The following is a 21,151-nucleotide window of genomic DNA, read 5'->3' as shown; positions in this document are numbered from 1 at the left end:
AGTATTCACTTAGCTCTGAGTTCCTTGCCAGATTTTTGTTTCACAATCATGTTTTTTCATTCTTTGTTTTCCCAAAGACAAAATTCACACAGAAAGGGTAAACTGACCATGTTGGGAAAAACACAAGCTAAATAAGCTGAAAAATATTCTTCCCTTTTTTTTAAATTTCTTTTAGCTATCATAATCACAGGTGATATTTTTAATAACAGTATGTAAGTAATTTCTGATAGAATTTAACTGTCTCATTAAAGGCAGGCATGCATGTAATTTTGTTAAATGATATGGTGATTAGGGCAACATTTCATTGCCCAAATATTTAAAGATAATAGCAAAACCTTGCAAACCATTATATAATGGAAAATATATATACCTCATTCAAGATTTACAGTACCTGGGAGTCCTTTATTGTAATAGCTTTATCTCAAAAAGACTGTGAAATACGCCTACGAGTACAAAGTACTTCGTTGTCAGGCTGAGACTGAAGTTCCTGAGAATGTTGGTTTCTTCGTAAAAATCTCTCTCAGGCGTAAAGACAGACCTCTAGGACGTCTTTCTGTCTTTTCAGGCAAGCTCTGTTTTCATCCTTTTAAGATCTGTGAGTAGTCAGGGGATTAGGAAAACCTTAAAGCGCTGTAGGGTGCAGTATCTGTTTCTGAATGACTTCTAGAAGCAGAAAGAGAGGAGACTTTGCAGACACAAGCTGATTGAATTGGCCAGTATTTCCCTGGGCCAGGTGACTCTGGCCAGCAAGGCGGAAGTAAATAATGCAGTAATTTAAGACTAGCCTGGTTGCTTGCAGGTAGTCTATAACAAGTACCTGGGGCTCTCAAGGAAGGAAACTAGAAGGACAAAGAACATGACCCTTTTGTATTTTAGGAAGGCAGGCACCAGCTTCCCAGGCACGTTCTAAGGAAGCGATATAGACCGTAGGATCATGACTGCACTAAATAGATCCTATAAGGAAAAAGAACTGACTGCATTTACAGTAACAAAACATCTCTTTGAAAATAGGTCGTACACGTACGCACAGAAGAGTACAGGCATACATTCTCAATGGTATGTATGTGCAAAAGTTATTTTTGATGGAACCGACTTGGCTTTGCTGCCTGTATAGCACATTTAGAAGCAGAACTGACATGATGGTTTTGATATTTAAAATAAAGGTTTTTGTGGGTTTATTCTGCAATAGTCTATGTCTATTTTAAAAGAAAACGGTGTGCGTATTTTGGTATTTATTTAAAGGGCTTCCGTCATTAAATATAGTCACAATCAAGTTTTTATATATTTAACAAAAATATATTTATATTCCAAGATGTTTGTAGATGAACTGATAAAATTATATACTGTTGGAGGGAGGAACAGAGCAGACTTCAGTTTTAGAAAAAGAAATGTTTAACCGTCTCAAGAAGATAGAACATAAGTATGAAGAACTGAGGTTGAGTGATCTCAGTAACATTTTAACCTAAATCTTTAAACCAGAATTTCTCCAGTAGTTATACGGATGGGTTAAAACCAGCAAACTCTTAAGGCCTGAGTTCTGCAAATACTTTCACTATCAGTTAAAGAAATAGCTCCACCTGCCTCTGTGGGCCACCACCTTTATGGTGACGCAAATGTTTGTGCTAGTGCATTGTGAATTGATCTGGGTAACTAATCTGCATTAAAACTCACCTGAATTAATCAATAGAGCAGCCTACTTTTTTGACTGTGTGTCCTGCCAAAATGTTGGTATGAAACTTCCCAGGTGCATTGGAAAGCAGCTTTGAAGGGAGCATGGTGGCAGGAACCAAGCTCCGTATCCTGCGAGGCAAATGCTGCAGTTGTTTTGCAGATGCCCGCTGGAATCTGCCTTGTAGCTGTTACGTGACAGCGGTAGTTGTCTAGACTAACTAGAAAGTTAACCAGGATGATAGACACTCAGAAGATCGGGTTAGAATAACAGAGTGGGATGGGTTCAGCTGCCCCTTTGGGGTCTGTGTAAGAAGGTAAGGGGGCAATTGCACACTGTCTTAGCCTATATACAGAGAAAGCTGTAGAAACTGGAAGGTTTAATTTGAAGAAACTTGTGAAGTAATCTTGCATGGGAGAAAATTCTTATTAGTGCTTTAGGGATTTGAATTCAAGTAGCTCAAACCTACTTCTTACAATTTTGTGGTCCATTGCTTTAATCTATTGTTCCTTCACCTTGGTTTTAGGAAACAATAGAGTTGTGTGTGTAAACAATCTTGCTTTAAAGATAAATACTGGCATATATTTTCTTCTGAAAATAGTGATAAATAGTAGAAGCCATTGAAATATGAAGGGCCAAAGTGACTAATTTGAGGTCTTATCTGCCTTTCCATATTTGGAAATCGTCATTAGTGCTGTGTTACCATTGCTCCACCAGGGGTAAACCTCCAGTACACCCATTGTGTTTTACTGGCACAAAGTAGACTTAATATGCAGCTTGCTTTGATACTTTATTGGATTAAATTATACAAATATTAATTTCACCTTATGCTTATGGAGGATTTTCTACTTTAATATTCTTACACCAGAGCAACTACATCAGTGGCATTATACTGAAGGCTGTTGAAGTTTAAAGAAATGAGGGGTTACTTCTAGGTTGTTAAAGGAGAGATGGATGCATGTTTATCACAGATAAAAACTATTTTGAAGGTTCCACTGCAAGTAGGCTTTTAAATGTTGTTTTAGATTATTTTAGAATCAATAAAAGAAAAACATTTTTAATGATGGATATCATTTGTAAACTATTAAGTAAGTACTTGGTTATTTTATTGATGTAGGTTTTTGCCACTAATCTTTGAAAAGACAGTCTTTCAGAAAAGGTCAATGTAATGTACATTTACTACAGTTGCAAGGGAATTGGTATTTTCAATTTATTACCTTAAAATCTTATAAAACTATGCTAAGTATGCTTTATGGAGGAAATGGACACCTGCAGTTTCACCACAGTCTGTTTTATATTTATTTTCTATTTGTAGCTTGATATTCAGCAATTCTGAGCCTTGTTTTGGTAACAAAACAGACTGAGGGGTGGTAAAAAAATTTTTCTCCCGACATTAGAATTCAAGAGCTGTGACGGCATCACTTTCTATGGATACAAGAGCTCCTGGTCAGACATACAAAGGAAATTTTCATTCAGAGAAGTATGTATTCCAAGGAATGGTATTACTCAGTTATTTTTATAAAAGTTTCTTTTTTCAACAAAAGCAATCTAAAAGTTCACCTGCTATGAATTCAAAATATATATTGTTCTACCAAAACTTGAATTTATGCCCTATTTTAAAGTGAGCTTGAAAAATATTAAAAAAGGCGGGGGGGGGGGGGAGAAGTGAAGCAAGTTCCTCTGTCGTAATGGAGTTTCTTTGGGGCTTTGTATGTTCTCTGAAGTCTTCTATTATAAATTTCTTTCCCCAAGGTATACAGATTCAGTTGCTAGACTAGGATAACTTTTTATTATTTAACAAATAATAAAAACGAAATAGGTCCTAGAGAGATGAATTCCTGAAAGTCTTCTGTAAGGCACTTACTTTTTTGTTTTAATAGATGTTTTTCAGAAATATTTTTAGGGTCCAGTTTTACAAGCACTTACATGCATGTTTAGCTTCAAACGTTTTAGTAAATCCAATTAACTAGATAGGACTACTTATGTGCCCAGAATTAGGCATGAGATAGTGTTTTTGTCCAGAGCACTGTGGATTTGATCATCATTGCCAGTGACTGTGTCTGCAGTTGCTTTTTTTTTAGTCAACTCTGATATATATGATATTCGTTGTATCCATTTCATGTTAATCTTTCTTGTCATCTTAGACCAACATGGAGTCGCTTCAATTGAGAATAACAAATGAAATCTATTTCCTAATAAAAATATGTTTTGTTTAAATGAATTCCTTACATCTTAGTCTTAATATTTGAATGTGTATGTTGTTAGCATGTAATTTCGTAAGTTTATTAATTACTGATTTGGAATAAAACAGTTTACCTTCTCTGAGTTTTGGTAGTACATTCAACTTGTGCTTGTATTTGGTAGTACATTCAACCCTGCAATTCCATCCACTTCTTTCTCAGATATTTCATTGTATTTTGGAGTGAGTTTTGTATGCCATAGGTGGGGAGAAATTGGAGGAAGAGGAGAGAGCAGATGTCCTGGGTCCACTGGTTTTGTTTTTAGACTCCAGATGTTTGTTCTGTTGCTAGAATATCTGTGTGAAACTTTGACAAATAGGGATGTGTAAGACTCGAGTAAAAAGAAATTTAATAAAAAATAATATATTCTTTATATTTCTAGTGAGGAAGTGTATATGTTACCTGTCCTTTCTTCCCTTCAGAACTTTTCAGTAAGTTTAACCAGGTGATATTGGCTGACAGATATTCTGTCACGTTCATCTCATTTTGTCAAGCATTTAGGGAAAATTACTTCAATTTTATATATAGGTTAATAGTCTTAGAGTGAACTGCACTACCTTTACTAATCTAGTCTTTGAAGAGCAATTTCAACCCAAACTGTCAAATAATAACCAGCTATTATTTCTTTTTCTCCCTCTTTTCTCAGTATGCATGCAGGCCATCTTTAAAGAATAATTATTATTTTTTAATTCTGAAATCTTTTTTTATTTCCCAACTACTCATTTTATAAGTAACTGTGGATTAGGTGACTGCTAATTGAGGAAACCTTTTAAGTACATATGGGAGAAACTTTCTGCAACAAACTTCAAATTATGTTGAAAGAACACACTTCAGTGTTATGTTTTTTTTTTTTTTTAATGAGCTCCATAGAAGTGAAGAACTACAGTGTAAACTTTCTTCAGATTTATAAGTTTTACTACCTTCAAAACTACTGGAAGCTTTCTTTATCTTTAGGATTTGGGGAATTATATTCTCTTCCATCAGCACTAACACTGGCTTCCGTGCTACAATGTTTAAGGACCTTTTTGTAGTGAATAAGCAATAACGAGGAAATGCATCTTACATATGGGAAGTTGGTGAGCATTCCCGTGGTCCTTAATTTGTGTGTAATTTCACTGCATAGTTTTGGATCAGTCCCTCAAAAGCTCAGGCTTCTGGGTAAAGATGATAAAGATTCTCTCTATTTCAGAAAGCCTCTTTGCTGGAGAGGAATAACCCAGGATTTTGGGGTGGGAGATTTCATTGATATCGTGCATAACGTGCAGTTCATGAGTGCGTTGCTTTCTCAAGGAATATTAAGGTCAGAGTCTTCAAAATTTAAATCAACCTCAGGAGCCAAAGACAAGTTCCTGGAGACAGCTAGTCCGGCTGTGGAGGAACAGTGTAGTGCTCTGTACAGCAGATTGGGCTCCAGGAGTCTTCGTGCCCATGCTACTGTATGGCAATACTTCAACCAAGATTTAAGATGAAAGAATAACTAGTGCTTATCTGTGGAATGGTATTGGAAGTTGCGGAGGAAAAGAGTTGCTGTTTTAATTTTTGCAGACTTTTTTATTGTTTTTTTTGGGGGGGTGTCAGTTGAAGGAAAGGATACACAGAACCCAAGCTAAACATTTTTCAAGGTGCTTAATCTAAATCCAAACAAATAACATTTTTACAAGGGGGGATGTAACCATTGTCTTAAATAGGATGAAAAAAATGTGAAGAGTGAAAGTGATATCATCTTTTCTAGATAGAAGATGGTTGAATTTTAACAGTAATTTAAATGCTTCTATTTTATGTCCAGTACTGCAATTTATATGATGAATCTTTTCCTAAAAGTGTATTTCTTAATACAGTTGTATATGTTGATTTGCAACCGAGTGTGACCCTTATGCAATGTGTAAATTCAACCTTCAGATGAATTTCTTTCTCTCTTACTCCCTTTTTGTAAAATTCCTATTCTGTTTCCTAAGCAAAAGAATGTACTATATTCATGTTCAAACGGTTTTATGTTTTAGTATAGAGATATTCACTATCTTCCTATTTTTCCACTGTTTTGGTCAGAAAATAAAGAATGAAATTACTTGGATGACTTATTTGACGGTGTAGGGGGTGTTTTTTGCTTGAGACTTCTGTCATTCTCCATTTGGATGTAAAGTATAACTCAACAATGCAAAAGATTTCTTATAGATAAACTAATAACTATTGATAGTAAGCTTAGTGTGTTTCTCTTACACAGTTATGAAAATACTTTCTGTACTTAAAACAGACTAATTATTATGACCAGGAACAATTAGTTCTAAAGACACAATATGTCTCCTCCTTTTCGTCTGAAGCTGTATTGATAGGTTAGAATAAACTCCCTCCGGCTCTTGGAGTTTGAGTGAAATGACACTGGCGGGGACGATTCCCATGAATCCGAACTGATCTGTCTTGGTTGCTGTATTCCTTTCTGCTGCCTTGGCACTGACTTTTACTCATCTGATCCTGCAGTGAGCAGGTTTAGGGAGCTAAATGGCCAAAGCTGAACCCTACAGAAGGCTTGTGCAGCTTAGCTCCCTGAGCTGGCTTGCTCAGGACTGCAAAGGCACGGCTGCTGAGTCAAAGCAGGCTGGGGACCTCTGCTCTGGGGACAGGGAGACGGGTTTAGGCTCTCGGGGAGCTTCACCTGCAGAACCTGAATAGGTTATTGCTATATGCAAGCATACGCTGCTTGACTGGTTAATCTGCAGCCCTGAAAATTTCTGCGGTTGGTATAATTGATTTACTTATTGTAAGATGCCTATAACATACCCACCTTTGGAAGAAAAAGATCATGTTTCCTGCTTTGGTGGTTTGCTCTGAGAAGAGTCAGGTGGAGAAGTACTCAAGAATACTCAAGCATGTAAAGTGCTGGAGATATCACATATCACTTAACTATAGCACAGACCTCAGCTTTGGGTGCCTCTGCAATTTTCATTCAGCTGCTTCTTGACAGTGTCAACAACATAGTGTCTGCTTTCTATGGTTTTGGGCAAGCTGCAAGAAATAAATGTCGACAGATTCATTTTACAGTTGTCCTTGATACAGCATGTATATTAGAATGGCATGTACTTATAATTATTTTCTATGAAAATTATCACAATTAGTCAGTTTTAATAAAAAGTAAAAGTTGTTCACTAAATTCCATCTGATCACCCCAAACAAGAACTACTTTTGGTCATTTTTCTTCAGTGAGCTAAAACAAAGCAATTATCAACATATTTTACAGTTTCAACAGTTTTCCATATTATTTATGGAAGTTCTTCAAGCTTGCTTAAAAGATATACCAAATAACTACTTGGTTGCGCATTCCAAGAATCATATTCATTTACTACAATTCCAAGGCTTTTTCTTATTTTAAATTTAATGCATTCCTGTTTAAGTGATTTTAATAGATTATAATATGTTTACACATAAATTGCAAATTTATTCACTTTATTTTATAAATTTACTTTTAAAAATAGATTTTATGCATCCCATTTAGTTGACGTGCAATATCTGTTGCAATTTATTTGTATAAGTGATGTATTTTGAGATGTTGAGACCTTGAGGTAGGTAAAAAGAAGGGATAGCGCACATAGATTTTGTTTATAAATCTATTAGGTGCATTATTCCTAGTGTGAAACTGTATGTTAGGGAAGGAATGCATAACAGGAGTTTTTATTAATCTTCTCATTTGCATAACCGTATCATGTTAAAGACGTGAAATGAATCACACAACTAAAGCTTAATGATTGGAAAGACTTCTCTTTTAAAATAGGAGCTGCATTCCAAAAAATTATGGAAAATAAATACTAGAAATGTAAAGCTGCAACTTTATATGGCCACCCAAGCATTCTGTTAGTGTTGGCATTCTGAAACCTCRATGTTTTAATTAATGATGTGTGTCTCCTTAGGAGATGGTGCCTGACAGAACCTCTTTTGCTCCCTCCTCAAGCTTGTGAAGTCTTCTTAAATAACATTTTTCTCAAACGTTTGCCAATTTACTGACAGAACTTTTCAGTTAAGTTGGGTCCTTCTGTTGAATTTCACTGTGCAGTATTGCTCACTCAAAAAGTCTCTTCGAAGCACAGGGAAGAAAAATGTTTGTAATGATGCTAAAACTGTGTGGTAAATTTAGTATTTTCAAAGAAGATGCTGAGATAACAGTATCATTCAGTGCAATAGAGCTTCAGAATCTCTTGCTAAATGGTAATTAACAGCATTTCCTTTGAATTTTCCTGCTTTTCCTTAAGTTGTTACAGTGCCATTGTATAGATATAGAATAGGTTTGACTATTGTTTTTTGCCACTGAGGGGATTAGAAAAAGAAAAACCTTCGGGGAGCAATCTAAACTCTAAACAAGGCACTAACTTCAAGGGAGAAGAGGATCCTGCCTGGTCTGATAAGGAATGCAGCCTGTATTGCTAATATGGCAGATCTGTTCACATGTACTGCAGGGATGAAGAATCATAGAAGAAATGACATGGCAACCTAGACTATGTAGTGAAGATGAATGTGAGAATTTATAAATATGCTGGCTGAGTAAGACATTGCAGCTCTGAACAAGGTATATGACTGCAATCAAGCATTTCATGTGAAGATGAGTTAATGATAAATTACTGAAATAATGCAAAATCAGCTTTGAGAGAATGAAATTTTGGCTGGAAATTAAGCTGAGATGGAGCCACAGTAAGAAAAAAAAAAAAAAAAACTTAAGAATGAAAAAGCTGAAGTCAGCAGGAATGCAACAGCATCTCTTTGTTTAATGAATGTATTTCTGACAGTGTATTACTGACACAATAAAAGTAACTCTTTTTCTGAAAGCCTTAAGTGTTAAGATAAGACAATTCCACTGACTTCGGTAAAAATAAAGTTAAGCTTGATTGAGGTGACTTATGCAATGCAAAGAAAATTGTGAGAAACTTTACCTTTTCATCTTTATTTCCATAGCATAAAGAACTGGTGTGACTTGGTTTTCAAAAGGAGGTTGCAAAAGTGTTCATCTCCGTACCATGCCTGATGGACAGAACAGCTTACCTCTGCACGCACACAGACAGTACTTCACACACCTCTGAGTCGCCCAAAAATCCCAGCATAAATTTCAGTTATCTTCATCCTTCTATGTGACTTTAAAATTAGCATTCAGCCCATTTCTGTCCAGGCAAAGACCTAGCTTTTTTAGGGAAATATGAAGTGCAGATGGATGGTGTCCTGCAGCTGTGTCATATGGCTCCTGAAGAGCTTGCTGAAGGTCTCTGAACGCTCCTTGTTTTTGGTTTAGTGAGAATATTCTAAAGAATTGAGTTGATTTATTAAGATGGTGGCTGGTTGGAAGAATGCTCTTAATTGTGATGTGGCATAATTGTGTAGTTAATCAGAAGGTGATTTTGCTTAGAATGTCATGGTTTAAGTCATCACAGCATGTGATGACCTTTTTCACTCAAGAATGTCGGAATTCAATACGTGTATGATGTCATACCAGGAGTTTTAATTTTGACATGTATATTTTAAATAATTTACATTTCACTGTATTATTTGTTAAAAATTCCTGTTTCTCACACCAACATTCACAGAGTAGCTAGTGCAGATGGGTAAGTGTTATGTAATACCTTTTTAATTTTGAGACAGATCAGGAAATCAAACAATTTTCCCATCTAATCCTGTATTTTCTATGGGATACTATTTGAGCAGCTGTTCTCAGTTTCTGTTTTGTGTTCATCCACTTCCTGTTGTGAGCGGAAAACTTCATAAAATGAAGCAAAGTATGATTGTCTAAGCGTTGTAAAAAATGAAAACTTTATTCTGTTGACTTTGCATATATAATTTTAGTTGCAGCAGTTGATGTGTGTAGAAATCAATATACAGCAGAGCACATTTGCATGTCTGCATGTATATTATGAAGTAAAATTGGATTGCACATGTAAAAGTAACTTCAGAACTCAGGAGGCTTGCAGTGAAAATGTCTTCTCAGTTTTGTTTCTATTTACTTATTGCTAGTTTATCTGTAGTAGATTTTATTTTTCCTAGCACAACATATTAAAAAAAAAATCTGTAATTTGTGCTAGTAAGAGATTTCATATTTAAAATATTTATCCATGCCAAAGGAGATGAATTCATGTCCTTATTAGCATTCTTGTTAATTGAATAATGCAACTGTAAATGTCAAATTGATAAGCAAAATAGCCCATACTTGTAGTCAACTCTAACTTCTGGTAAACTGCATTTTGGCAAACAAGGTTGACGTTTTTTCAACTAGGATAGAATCCTGTGTCAGCATTAAAAATGAGGCTTGTGCTCTGAAGTCCGTATTTGATTTAATATGTGAGTGAAGGGTAGGCTCCTAGTATTGAAAATGTTGGTCTGTGGGTTTGGGGCTTTTCTTCTTCCACTCCGCAATGTTCAAATCAGCCGATGTTGCTCTCCGATGGCCCCAGGGAGTTGGCGTGTGCTGAAGGGAAGCAGCTCGGCCGACTCTCTGGCCCAGAGTGATCTTGGCACCTCTCAGTGCCCAACCATCCACCCTGCTCCGGTACCCTGCAGGGCTGGATTTGGCTGGACTGCCATATGAATGAGGAAAGGGATGTAAAGCCCGTGTTCCTCACTGTAATCATAAATATGGGGCAACAGGACTAGAAAGGCCTTTCCCTGGCTGTGGCCACTTTTCCTGCTCCCCTCTCGGTAAAGCCCCTTGCGTAGCACATCCTCAGCCCTCGCCCTGGGAGCGGAGGGCTGGTGCTTCCCGCATTGAGAGCTGCTGCTCTGAGATACACTCCTGCACGCTCTTAGCCAAAAGGCAGTGAATAGCTGTTGGTTTTGCTGAAAATATGGGTAAAGCAATAGATCCCTTTTAGGTATGTATTTTATATAGTATATGCTACATATTTGTTTCAAATTGTTAATTTTTTTTGAAGTCGGACTAAAATTTCATGCAGCGGATAGATTATATAGTGAGAGGGTCACTATAAGGGCCACCGAAAGTCCCAAATGATGGCAGGCAGTAAACATTTTTCCCTTTAGTACAAGTTTAAAATAAGTTACAGGTTTTGTTACTTTAAGGTTTTGTCATATTTCTTATCAATTTCATATTGAGATGTTATGCTTTCAGGTTTTATCTAAAGTATTCTTAATATATTAAATAGAAAGTACTTAGCACTTTTAAAAATGTGTTTATACTACTATAGACAAGGAACACTTTAAAAAAAGCTCTGGATTTCTTTCATGTCAAGTAAAGTTTTCTTTTGGTAACTGAATTGTAGCAACACCTACAAAAATTGGAATAAGCAAGTGACAACAAAAAATGATGATACTAACTGTTTGAGTTGTTTTCATTGCATTGGTAGATACTTTCTTGTTAATGGGTGATACTTTTAAACCCTTGCTTATTTTAATTTACAACACTTGACAGACTTTGATCTTGAGATCATTTGCCCCTCCTGTTCAGTGTACACAGTCTTACAGGCTTGGCTAACAAAGGGGTGGGAATGTAGTGGTTTTGTTAAACTAGTGCTATACAGATCCCATTGAAGGAATCAGTTGCTTGACTGAGTCTGGAGCATGGATTAGAAATGGTCTGTGACTCTGGAAGACTGAAAACTGAGGAGGAGGAGAGGGGAAGCATACTGATAATGTCCGATTATGCACCTCTTCCAAGCAAGTGTCTCAGTCCAAAAGTCTGCTTGCGCTCCAGGTTATACTGGGAAGTACAAGTAACAGCTGTTGTGGGATCATCTACTTTTTCATTTATGCGCAGTGAGAAGGCTGTGCTGGATTATGCTGGGTGTAATCTCTGCTGCTGGTACTGCTGTGAAATACAGTCATTGGCATAAAATATAGCTATACAATCTGCATGGGGTCTAGATTTTTGGAGATTTTTCCTGGAGAAGACTTCATTGGTTTGCTTCCTATAGAGTGCGTTTCCCTAGGAACTTGGGGCACTTGTGATTCGTAAATTGGTGCTGCCTTCTTGACAGAAGGTAGGATTTTAGGGTTTTTTGGTTTGACTTATATATAGCCTACACGGCCTGTGAACTGTCTATCTGAAAGTCATTCCATTTGCCTGTGCCGCAGCGTTGGAGGTGCTGCCTTCCCCCTCCTGCGTGTAGGCGTGCTGGATTGCTTAGCCTGTCTTGAGTTCTGCAGCATGCTGGATCTGAAACAAACCTATTTTACTGAATCTATAAGCAACTGTAAGGCACATCAATTTTTTATTAGTTGAAACTGGGAAGGACTCAGATAAGAGGTCATAAAAACTAATTAATTGCCAAGTTATGATACTTTATCAGTAGTTATGGGTATGATTTTTTTTAAATATATGTAGGAGTATATGCAAGAAAAATTACGTATTCCTTTTGCTGAATGAATTTATGAACAAAAATTATAAGTAATAGAAAAGTTCGCTTTTGAAAAGAGCTGCTTCAGTTCCTCCCAGAATATGGTTCAACAGTAGCTAGGGAGGAGAATGTCTGTTTAATTCATTTGCTAACATTTTTTAATTTTAATATCTAATCAAAGTCTATCACATAGTTTATTAAAGGGATTTTAACCCAAGACAGAAACATTGGTTTATAATTTGAATTTAAGCAATTCAATTTGAAAATGCCATAACAATATTATCCATTACTCTCCTTCTTGGCCCAAGTCTCTCTCTAAGTGATAACAATATTTAGAATTCCTTTCAAAACGTCTTTGAAATGATCTTTGGCATTTCCCTGTATAATCCTTTTTGCATCCTTTTGCCTTTTTTACTGCTGTCCCCCTTTCTTGTCTAGGTTATGTCTCCTAAAACTCTGGCTTGTTGTTTCTGGTCATTTTACTATAAACCTTGGGTTTTAGCACTATGTTTACTGTGAGAACCTGTGGATTTTCATTCTCCGAAATCCTTCTTTGCATGAACAAATGGGATCTAGTGTTTGAAATACAGTCATTGGCATAAAATATAGCTATACAATCTGCATGATTGTATAGCTATAACAGATTTTTGTTGAAATTCCTGATTATTAATGTTTCAGATATTAAATATCTCCTAATTGGATGACTGCAGTATTTCTTAGCCTGTTGAACACTTTCTGCAAAAGGATTTTACTTTGCCATTGTTAGGCGAATACAGTTAGTTCATACATACTTTTGAAACAGGGACTTCATAGTTTATTACTCAGACAATTTTAAATCACTGTAGAATCGGGCAAAATGGTAGGGTTTTGCTGCATATTGAAGCTTCGCAAGTAGTTCTTACTGTGATGAAAGCAGTAACTGCAATGAGTGTTTCTCAAAAGTATAGCTAAACATCTATGATGTGAGCCCATAATGAAATTAGGTATATACTTTCGAAGAACTGAAGTTATATTTTCAGACAGCGAGTCAGCATCAAGGATTAATGTTTCTAGGAGTTCTATTTTGGGATCTAACTACAGTGTTTCCACTGTGAGTGATGGCATTCTGAATGAAGAGATGGCTTAAATATAGAATTACATTAGTATGTAATTCTGCAGGTGATATCAGAAGTTAGAAAAAGGTAGTATGAAGTGAGCTGTGTTGTGGGGGATTGCTCCTTTGTTTTAAGTGATTAAATAGTACACTAGCTTTCTATCGTGCTGGGATTGTGCATTAGCAGTCAAATGTTTCCTTGTGCCTTGCAAGTAAAAAGGGAAGGCTGTTTATGTACCAGCTGCATAGCTTCATCTTCCTGGTTTGTGTACAGGAAATTAGAGACCAGGAATTTTCTATAGTTAAAGAAGGTAAAGATACATGTTGACTTCAAAATGTAGTATTTTTGGAAGGGATATTCTCTTGAGAGTTTGGTGGAAAATTGTATGTCCACCTTGAAAATCATGCTACAACTTTCATAGCTAAAAGGGTGAATGTGCATATGTACAGCAAAATATTTTTTGTACTTTATCCTTAATGGGGGGGAGAGAGTGTACTCAGGAGCACCTCTTTACTGCAAAGTAAATGTCTAACTCCAGTGCTTGTAATTTCAGAACAATTTCACTATATTGCTTGTCTTAATACAGACCAGTCTTACTTGAATTGGATTTGAAAATAGCAAGTTTCTGATTTGATAAAACTGCCCAACTAACCCTAAAAATGAAATTTGTAATATTTTAGTGCCCTTTCTTAAAAAATAAGACACTAGAGTTTTCTCAAAGCTGAATAATATATTTAACATATTGTTATGATTTGCAACTGTTTTCACTTTTAGCAGTAAAAGACAAAGGAAATTCACTTTAATTTTGAGTCTTTCTAGAAGACTGCAGTTTCCTTTGATAATTTAATATGATTCCTTTTCAGAAATGCAAACAAAAAGATCTGACATATATAGGCACATCCAACTGTTTGATTTGTACCTACAGCTGGAACATTTAGGAAGAAGAATGTTTTGAGAACTTGTTATGCAAATGCCAGACCAAGTGTCCCACTTTATTGCAGAATTGCCATCTAGAGTATTACCACAACAAATAGCTTTTTTAACTAGAATGAGGTTTAACCAGCTGTAAAATTGATAATCAGTCATGATTATCAGAAATTCATTTCAGAAACTGCAGTGTGAGTGGTTTCTGCATTGTCTGTCTAGTAATGAAAATCAAGTTCTAAGAACATTGAGTTTACTTGAAATACTGTTTTTAAACAACCAAAGAGAAATTTTGTAGGTTTAGTTCCATTGGTTTCGTTGTCACCAAAGGAGAGATGAAGCTGTGCCCAGTAAAGGGGACACAAATAGATTGCATAACCATCCACCCCATGGCTGCCATACCATGGCAGGAGGATCTGGGAAGGATTATCATAATGTAGAAGGGAAGCAAAATAAGATTGGACATTCAGTCTTCATTCTCTTATATCCTAATTTTTACAGCTTTTTTTCTTAATATAATTGTATGGAATGTGTGTTGGTAATGCCACTTTGTGATATACACATTAGCTTAAAATAGATGCAGTATTATTTAAAAACATGACAAAATGATAAATAGTTTCCTTGTTCTGTGTATCACTAAGATTGTAACAACTATTTCATTCCACATAGGGCTGATATTAAGTCCTTTCAAATGTTTTTACTAACCTCACAGCCTGCTTTATAGCAGTAGCACTGGATTTGGCTGTTGCCAGAGCTGGTATTTGAACCCAGCCTCTGTTTTCTCATGTGTGAGGTAAGATCCACTGTCCTATTGCTTCAGAATGGTCTTCTCTTAGTCTCCAATGTTGAAACTCTTCTTTTTCCTCAGATATTTGTGAGTTTTACACCTGATGTCTTTCTGTGGCCAGAGCCTATGTTATTGGGGATATGGAAAAATCTGTCTTTTTTTCTTTTAATTGCTTGTAGAAAATGAAACAGCTTCCGTAGGGATAATGAGACAGTTGCTCAAAATAGTAATATGAAAATGGATCACCAGAACTGAAACTAGATCAAATCAAGAGTCTGTCTAGCCTAATACCCTATTTCCAACAGTAGCCAATAGCTCGAAAAAGCCTGGGAAAGAGTGTAAGAGCAAGGCAAGTACAGAAGGATGCTTCCTATGCCATTATATTCTCTCAGCCTCTGGAGATGCACTGCTCAGATATGCTACCCTGAGATAGATGTGGTGTTCTTCGGTTTCATAGCCCTTGACAGCTTTATCACTCTTGAATCAAATAGCCTTCAGACCACTTCCTGGCTGCTCAGACATCCTATGGCAACAAGTTTTAGCTTGGCACTGTATGATGTGGAAAAAATACTCCTTTTTGTTTTGAATTTCTTCATGCGAGCTTCATTTGCCTTGTATGTTCCTATTAACTGGTATACAAATAGCCAGTGATTTTGCTGTCTGAGTCACCACAGATACAAAAGACTGGGTTCAAGTCAATTGCTTTTTATACTATCTGATGTTGTCTCTGTGTATTCCAGTTTGTCCATATCCAACGTGTGTCTCCTATCTTATATTTGACAGCAGCACAAAATAAAACAAAGTCATGATATTCCATAGACAGGCCCTGATCCATGACTGGTGTTCTAGACACTGTGATAATGCAATCAATGATGAAATACTGTTTCAGAAAATTTCCAGTCTTCAAACGGCAGTGCCTAGACACATAATTTGTGGTATTTCTGAAGATTTACATGGCACCCTGTCAGTAATTAAGCTGTGTTTGCTAGAAACTTTTTTTTGAATTGAATAAAAAATACCCATCATAGAATCATTTAGGATGCAAGGAACCTCTGAAGGTCACCTGGTCCAAGCAGCTGAGATGCTCTAAGCAGGTCCAGTTAGATCAGGTTGTTCAATACCTGAGTTTTGAAAATCTCCAAATACAGAGATTCCAAATTCTCTCTGGGCAGCCTGTACCAATGTTCGACCACTCTCCTGGTGGAAAAAAATGTTTCCTTATAGCTGGTTAGAGCTTCCCATGTTACAGCTTGTGTCCATTGCCTCTTGTCCTGGTATGGCAGGAGACCACGTTGAAGACCTTGTTGAAGTCAAGGTATAAACAACATCTGCTGCTCTGTCCTGGGGCACTGAAGCAGTCATCTCATCGCAGAATACAACCAGGTTGATCAGGCACAATTTGCATGTTACAAATTTATTCATTGACCTTTTCCTTCATGTATTTGGAAATGGCTTCCCCATTTGCCATGACCTTTCAAAGGTGATAGAGAGCAGCCTGGCAGCAATGTTGAGTGGCTCCTGCATGACCCTCAGCTGCACCACATCTGGTTCCCTGGGGCTGTGTATATCCAGTTTGCTTCAGTGATCCCTAATTCTGTCTTCCTTTACTGTATTTCTCACTATTCCAGGCTCTGCTAGTGATCTTGGGGACTGAAGCAAAAAAGGCTTTGAATCTTGGTCTTTTCCATGTCCTTTTGTCACTAGGTCCCATACCTCGTTGACCAATATGCCCATATTTATTCAGTCTTTCCTTTGCTGCTGATCTACTTGTAGAAGCCTTCCTTATTGTCCCTCATATCCCTTCATTGCCAGGTTATGAATACGTATTTGCATGTGAGTTTATATATATATGTATGTATGTATATTCTGGTTTCCTAGTGGCAGTGTAATTCCAAGTATTTCCCAGTTTAAGTGAAATAAGTTTAATCACAGTCATACCAATATTTAGCTGCTCTTTCATGGTTAGCACAGGATGTTTTACAATAACGGAAGTGACACAATACGTTTATTTCATTTTGGTCATATATAGCGTTTGGGTATTTCGCAAACACTAATAAGGTGATGTTCTTTTCCCTAGTGCTGCAAAACTGAGGTGCTACATATTAAGGCAAAAAGTATTTGTTTATTATGGTTGACCAATTTAAGCTGCAGTAGCCTGGTGTTTTTTCCTACATATCTAGCAGTATCTAACATTTAGTTTATTTTTAAAAACAGTTCCTTTTGATGTTACTTGCAGTTAGCATTAGGAACTTCTGCAAATTGTTTCATAAGACAGAGGGTGTAACAAGATCCACTGATTGGAAGTTAAAGCTCGGTGAACTGACCAGAAATCCAGAGCTGCTATTTTCCCAGTTTGTGGCTGACTGTGGTAAAAATTTAAATGTGGTAATGAATTGTTCTGCTAGAAACTTCTAAACCAAGGTTATACGCTTATCTTTGTCACAGTCTTTTAAATTTTAAGTGGATTTTAGCAACTAAACAAATGATCTATCTTCCATGACTAAATTAGTTTATTGATGAACTAATTGAAAAATGCCTTAGAAGAAATTATTTGCCCACTTCTGTGGCCCTTTGGATCACCTCCTCTTCTAGCTAGGAAGGTCAAAGATCTCACCAAAACCTTTTCACAACTGCGGAGAGCAGCTGTGTTTGCAAAGCAAGAGTCTTGACTGATCTTCTAGGTGAAATGTACCATTTATGCACAGAACAAACTTTTATCTTAGGGACTTGTAAATCAGTAATTACAGCAGGAAATAAAAATAGACCCTTACTTCATCAGGCTTTTTGAATTAAATCTATTAAAATCTGTAGAGAGGATGGTCCTGTCATTCACACTTCTTTACTTTACTTCCATACTTTTTTGCAATAAAGAAATTACTTATTTAAGGACTATCTTCTGTCACAGCCAGAAGTTCTGGACTTAGTGGTGTAAAAACTGATCTTAACAGTGCCCACCTCCATATGCTCAAGTCACACTTAATTGTAGAATCACAGGATATTTCAGCTTGGAGGGGATCTCAGAACATCATCTAGTCCCATGTCCTGCTCAAAGCAGCTGCTTAATGACTTTGCCAAGTGTGATTTCGGTCTCCTTTATACAAGACAGCCTGTTATGTGTGGCTCATGGTTGGAGAGGGGAGGGTTTTTTTTTTTCCTTTCTTTTTATTTTTTTGGGCAATATTTCAGAAAGAGGAAATTTCTATGAATTATTTCAGATGGCAAAAGCAATCTGGTTCTTCTTGTTCTGGAGAAAAACATGCAAGTTCAAACATTTCTAGTTGGATTTGTCATTAAAATCTGATGTGTTCCTTTCCATTGCTACTACCAATAGCTAGAATGATATAGGTTGAGGCAAATGATCTCATAAATGCCTTTTTATTATCACAGTTGTTGAGAAAATTCCAATTAACTGATAATTCTATTCCTCATGGATTTTCCTTATGAAGGAATGGTTTGTCTGGTTAATTCCTAAAAATGTATGTATTGAACTGCAACAGGAATCATCTAGAGGAGAGAAAAAAGTGTTTCTGGTCTGTTTTAAAACCTAGGATGTTGTGTTACTAGTCCTGACATGGTTTAGAATTTAAATGTTATTTCTGTTATTTTATAACTAAAACAATCCTGCTTGAAGCAAGTATATATATATATATATATTTAATCCCTATCATGTATTTAATAATACATAATATTTACAAATAATACAAATAAAGATAATATTTACATTTAGATTTACTTTGTGGAAAAATGCATTACCTGTTTCAGAGACAAAATTAATAGTGAATCCCATTGCAGGGTCGTCAGCATAGATTGATGGTTCTCAGATGCATGTTGAACTGAGGAATGAAGCATTGCAATGTGTTTATCTGAAGCTCCAAATGAAGCTAATATATGAAATGAGAAGCTCGTACTGCATATGAAATGGGAATTATTCTTTGTGAATGCACTGTTCTACTTAAAATTACTAATCATTCTTAAAACTGATGTCACCAGCTCCTTTTTCAAGTTATAAAATGCCTTTTATCCTTGTAATAGAAAGTCTAAGGTTTGTAAGAGCTATGGTTGTGAACAGGTGTAATTACTGTTAAGAATGTTAGTTTGCTTTAAAAATAAGGCATTCATATAATCATTTATTGAAATGTGCTTTGCTAACTAAATAAAAAGGAATTTTAAACAAATTTCCTATATTGTCAAATCTATTTCTGTGAGAAAGTTGTTTTTTAGTGCTGCCTAACTTCTTTGGATTAGAATAATCTTCTCCTTTCCAAAAAAATAATGTGTAGATATCACTGCAAAAATAAAAAACTTGTTTTCTTGATGTTGGTACTCTTTTGCCCCAGTTATTTGAGGGATCAGTGATTGGTATAAATATACGTATTCATTTTGTTTAAATTACATTAATTTTCCTCTAATGTCATGAGGTAGGTACTCATTCAAACTAAGCATCAGCTAATTGTTTTGTCCGCCTTAGTAGACAACGGACCAACAGTCGTTTAAGGTTGAACAAAGTCTTCTGACTCATTAACATTTGAAATGAACCCCCCCCTTTTTTGTTCCATTTCCATTTAATCTTTTCCATACTGTCTGTTACTTGCAAGCTCCTTTTGTCTTCATAATCATTTTTATAATTATTTCCTTTTCTGAAAGTGCTCCACAAAACATGTCTGAGTGTTAATACGTGAACAGCAGCTAAATAGCAGGACCGTCTTGTTTTGGCTATTTCTGTTTGACTTGCCTTGTTTCTCCCCTGGAGCAGAAACTGCGCCTTCTTCTGCTAGCCCATTGATAAGACCCTTCTGATACTCAAGGGACAGATCTTGATATGTTGACCTTAAAAACATCTGTGACAATAGCTCTTCTGCATTTCTTTGTATTGCATCTGAATACTTTATTTCAAAGTTAATGAGATTTTGATTGCTTCACTTTTCTTAATTACTGCAACTGGAAATCAGGGCTTCATGTCTGGAATTAATTTGGAATACAGCACTTCAAGAAATACATGATTCATGCGATTAGGATGTACTGCTAGCATCAAGTTTGAAGTTAGGCAGGAGATAATATGATAGATGGACATTTGTTGGGGTTAGAAATGTTCTGAAGAGTAAATTAAACAGTTGCTGATATTTTTAGTATAGGGAAATTTTGTAATCATTTGTTTTGAATCAGTGGTTGGAATAAAACAAGTCATTTCATTACTTCTAATGAATTCTGCTTTTAGGGGAGGAAGGTGCTAGATGGTATCTTGACCTTCTTTTCAGCCTTATTTTCTGCAATTCCAGCTACTATAAAACAGATGGTTAAAACTTTCTTTACTTACTCTAGTTAGTATCCTTTTTTAGTTGCCACATTGGGTTTTTACATATTGTTTATGTAAGACTTCTAAACAGATTGGTAAAATTATATAATAAAACATAGCTGCTTGCATTGTATGAACAAATATAGATGAAATACATTTATCTAAAAATAGGTTCACAGTGGACCCAAGCAGTATGTGACTGGTGTTCTGGCACGTGCAGTGGCTGGTTACTGAAGCCAGCTTCACAGCCCGAACTATCTGAGGGCAAGAAAAGATGAACAGAAACATTTTCATGGTGGAGAAGCAGAACTTTACTATGAAACAAGTCTGGCAGTCAAAATGTGATTTTAAGAATAGACTGTACATCTGTCTCCCACCTCAACCACAGATGAGCTCCCTGACCTTTTATTTGTTTTCCTAGTATTATCTCTGATTTCTGCAGCTGTAGCCTTTCGAAGTCCTGAGTAGGAAAAGAGAAATGAATAGATGCCATGTTTTCCATCTGGATTTTTATGAAACACAATAGGTAATTCCACTTTCTCAGGGTGTCAGAAAGACAATTATAGGCATGTGTTTGTTTTCTGTGTGTTTGTAAATCGTCTATTTGCAGTTCTATTAGTATGAGTTCTGCTTGATTGCTTGGGAAATCTTCCTCTAAACTGGTGCATAACTGGCTTGCTGTGGGAGAGTAACAGTCAAAATTACCATACAGCTCTTTGTTCTCTTGTTAAGAGGGAAAACTTGCTATTAAAGGCCTTGGAACATCCAAATTAATAGGAAATTATCTCTAGTTTTATTGTAACAGGTTTGTGGTTCTGGGCTTCAGTGC

At 36.2% G+C, this 21,151-nt stretch overlaps 1 long non-coding RNA gene across 1 annotated transcript; it reads left to right on the top strand.

The window, feature by feature from the left end:
* Positions 1 to 2,837: 2,837 nt before the first annotated feature.
* On the top strand, positions 2,838 to 19,204 carry LOC112972562. Its single transcript, XR_003255714.1, has 2 exons — positions 2,838 to 3,149; positions 18,822 to 19,204. It is a non-coding gene; the product is annotated as an uncharacterized LOC112972562 (long non-coding RNA).
* Positions 19,205 to 21,151: the final 1,947 nt, after the last annotated feature.

Source organism: Apteryx rowi, unplaced genomic scaffold, assembly GCF_003343035.1.
Source record: "Apteryx rowi isolate R43461 unplaced genomic scaffold, aptRow1 scaffold_114, whole genome shotgun sequence".
Classification (NCBI taxonomy): domain Eukaryota; kingdom Metazoa; phylum Chordata; class Aves; order Apterygiformes; family Apterygidae; genus Apteryx; species Apteryx rowi.
Note: the sequence above shows the minus strand (reverse complement) of the source record. Positions and strands in the feature narration are given on the sequence as shown.